Source organism: Rattus rattus, chromosome 1 (assembly GCF_011064425.1).
Source record: "Rattus rattus isolate New Zealand chromosome 1, Rrattus_CSIRO_v1, whole genome shotgun sequence".
In the NCBI taxonomy this organism is placed as follows: domain Eukaryota; kingdom Metazoa; phylum Chordata; class Mammalia; order Rodentia; family Muridae; genus Rattus; species Rattus rattus.
Genome location: NC_046154.1, coordinates 29,149,209 through 29,153,030, shown reverse-complemented (window position 1 = coordinate 29,153,030; position 3,822 = coordinate 29,149,209). Strand labels below are relative to the sequence as shown.

The following is a 3,822-nucleotide window of genomic DNA, read 5'->3' as shown; positions in this document are numbered from 1 at the left end:
CTGAGAAGTGAATCTCAGTGAGGGACTGTATGGACTAGGCTAGCCTGTGGGGAATTATCTTGTATACATTTATTGATGTGGGAGGAGCCAGACCCCCCTGTGGGCGGCGCCATTCCCTAGAGTTGGGTCCTGGACTATATAAGAGTGAGTGAGCTGAATAGTGGGATGGCATGCAGTCATATCTTTTCTGCTCTTGACTGTGCTGTGATGGGTACTGGTATTTTATCTAAACAACAGGGCGGGTAAATAGGACATCAGTGCTGATGATACAGATGATCCAATGACATCATATGCAGTGGGCTGAGCTTGGTACACACACTCAGTAAAGAATAACTTGGTAAAATTAAATTATGGTGAGCTTTGATTGCTGTATGAAAACCCTGACAACTCTTTAAACTGACCCTGATCCATTGTTGTTCTTTGGTTGGTTCGTTGGTTGGTTGGTTGGTTAGTTAGTTGGTTGGTCAGTTGGTTTGTTAGTTTTTTGATACAGTGTTTCTCTTTGCAGCCCTGGCTGTATGGTAGAACAGGCTGGCCTTGAACTTGGAGATCTACCTGCCTCTGCCTCCCAAGTGTTGAGATTAAAAATGTATACCACCATCACCATGCAACACCAGTCCATTGCTCAAGGTGATGGGCTTCTCATTCCGAGGGGTTTTTCTCAGCCTTCACCCCTGACCACTGGGAAGGCACATTATAGCTTGTTCCTGAGTACTCAGGGCTATTCCTGAGGAGTCCCTTTCAATAGGAAAAATACCACCTCAGCCCTCCTGACAGAAGCTTGGCTGAGCCTGCTTTGACTAGTCAACAGGGAGAGCACGTGACCTGTGCCACTTCACTGACCCGTGCCACTTCTAGCTGAAGCTTTGAGGGCCAACATAAAACCTCATTGTTGTCCTTTCCCAGTGTGGTGCTTGTAAGTAACTGTTTAACGCCCAGCTCTTTCACAGGAAAAGTGTTTCCCAATGTTCAAAGAGCCAACTTCTGCATGTCACGGACCTTTCCTTCTCCCCTGAGATCAGCAGGGTTCTAGAAACTGTCCCCTCAGTCTGAATCCCTGATATGCCACAGAACTTTAAGTAACCCACAGCTGACCCTTAACCCCTTCTGATCTTAAGGGGTGACTTTACTCTTGATAACGAGCAGAATTAACTAGCAAATTAGGGGCAGAAGATCCAGTTAAGAAAACTGTGCTTTGAGGAGGGCATTCATGGTCTGAAGTTGCAAACACATAAGAACAGCGGACAAAATAAGATACCACGGACACAGAAGGGTGAGCTCTAGGAGTCGGAGCATCAGGAAAACTAACTTGGAATACAGACAAGAGCCCATGTCAAGAGCCCAGGAAAACCTCGCAGAAGAGAATGTTAAAATCAGACTTAAAAGCTAAACATAGCAATGCATGCCTATAATCCCAGCACTTAGGAGGCTGAGGCAGGGGAACTCCTGCAAGTTTGAGGCTAGGGTGCTCTACATGGAATTCCAGTGGGACCCTGTCTAAAAAATAAATAAATAAATAAATAAATAAATAAATAAATAAATAAATAAATGATATATACTGTATGTATGCATGCATGTCTGTCTATATGCATGTATGTATGTGGCTGAGGAGATGGCTCCATGGGTAAAAAGCACACAAACACACACTCATACACACACACATGCACACACACTAATACGTACAAACACATACACAAATGCATAGAAACACCCACACACACAATTACACACACAAATACATACAAACAGGTACACCCACAAATACATACAAACACACACATGCACACACATGCACACACATGCACACACATGCACACACACTCCTACACAAGCACATACTTACAGAGGGTTTTTTTTTCTCTTTTTTCTTTTTTCAGAGCTGGGGACGGAACCCAGGGCCTTGTGCTTGCTAGGCAAGCACTCTACCACTGAGCTAAATCCCCAACCCCTGAGATTTTTTTTTTAAGTAATCAAATGATCAATGAAGCTTTGATGGGAAAGGAGCAGTGGGCGGAGTAGAGCGCCAACCTTCCTCTGTAACCAGTCCCGGAGGCCTTTGTTCAACATCTCTTTGTCCTCAGTTAGCGCCCTGAATTTTACTTTTCATTCTCCTCTCTACCCTCTCGGAGGACAAATTCATCAACTCCATAGATTTTATGTGTTTGTTTGTTTGGTTGGGTTTTTTTGTTTGTTTGATCGATTTTTTTTTAATTTTACTTGTTTTTTTTACTGTAACATTCTTTTATTTATTTTTTAGCCATCAAGCATAAACACAAAATGTTCTTCTGTGAACGCAATGCTCTCACAGCCTTTGTGTATTGACAGAAAAACAACAAAGATCAGTCAATTTCTGGAGTTCCCTTCCTTATAGCTCTTCTAAGTGGCACGTATCACACACACCACAGAGGTAGGAACGGCTGCTTTTAATAAATTATCTTAATTGTAGACAATTTCCCGAAATTAAACAGACAAAATGGTAAACCAAGCCTTGGATGAGTCCCAGAGGCTGCACACCATCCTCTCTATCGGAAGGAGGAATCCCTGGAGTGTCGAGTCTTTGTCCAGTAACTGGGTGACAAGGTTGTCCGGCGTCACCAACTGCACCAGGAGAGCCTCTACCACCTCTCATTCGCCAATTCTTTGGGCCACCCAGTCCTGCTGGCAGAGGGCAGCGGTTGTCCCGCTTCACCCACAGGGACACGCAGTTGTGGAAGGAGTGGTTACATTCCCCCCAGACCACATCATAGTCCTCCGTTTGTTTTCAGCTTGACATCTAAGACCGGCATCCATCACCTGGACCCTGCAGATGGCGAAGGTTTCGCACTCAATGTCCCAGCTCCACATGGCTACCGAGGTCCACTTCTTGAGGGAGAAGATCTTGTCGCCTCCCAGCTTGGAGCCTGCGCTCCCAGAATGGGAGAAAAGGAGGCAGGGTTCCTCGCCGTCCTCCACGTGGGCCATGGCGGCAGCACCTTACTTGATTTTAAAAAAGATTTATTTTTATGTATGTGTATGAGTGTCTTGCCTGCATGTATGTTTGTATGTTTACCACATGTGTGCTTGGTATGCAAGAAGTCAAGAAGAGGGTGTTAGATCCCCACGAGCTAGAATTACAAGTCGGAGTGTGCTACAAGCCGCCACATGGGTGCTGGGAACTGAATGCTGATGACGGGTCAGGACATCGAGTCCTGTTTAAGAAAACATTGAGACGTCTCTCTGGCCAAATTTTCCTTGGTTTATCTCTTAAACTTTGCTAAAAACTACATCCTTTGAGCTATTCAATGTAAAGTCACAGAATCATATACAGACATTATAAAGAATCATTATGACATTTTCATACAAGTATGTAATGTATTTTGAGTATATCTGCCCACCCACCTCAGTTTGGTTGTGGTCTGTTGTTGCTTTGGTTTTTCTGAGACAGGGTTTCTCTGTGTGATGCTGGCTGTCCTAGAGCTCACATTAGTCCAGGCTGGCATTGAATGCAAGACTTTCCTCCTGCCTCAGTCTCCCAAGCTTTGGTAAAGGTGTCATAGATAACATTGACTGCATGCTAAGCAAAAGCAGGACACTACGGTGCGTGCATGTTTTGTTTTAACTCAGCAGCCCCTGCATTAACCCCATTCTGCAAAAGGAAGCAGGTCCGGAAAGATGACCTGTCTTACGGGGTCGCAGTGCGAGATAATTTTATGTCACTGTGACACAAGCTGAAGCCATCTGAGAGGAGGGACCTCTCGTAAGAAAATGCCTCCATAAGACCTGGTTGTCAACAAGCGTGTGGAGCATTTTCTTCATCAGGGCCCTTGTGGGTGGTGCCACCGC

The 3,822-nt window shown here is 45.0% G+C and overlaps 1 pseudogene; it reads right to left on the bottom strand.

Annotated features, from left to right (window-relative positions):
• Positions 1–2,625: 2,625 nt before the first annotated feature.
• LOC116886916 lies at positions 2,626–2,961 on the bottom strand (annotated as a pseudogene).
• Between the last annotated feature and the right edge of the window lie 861 nt (positions 2,962–3,822).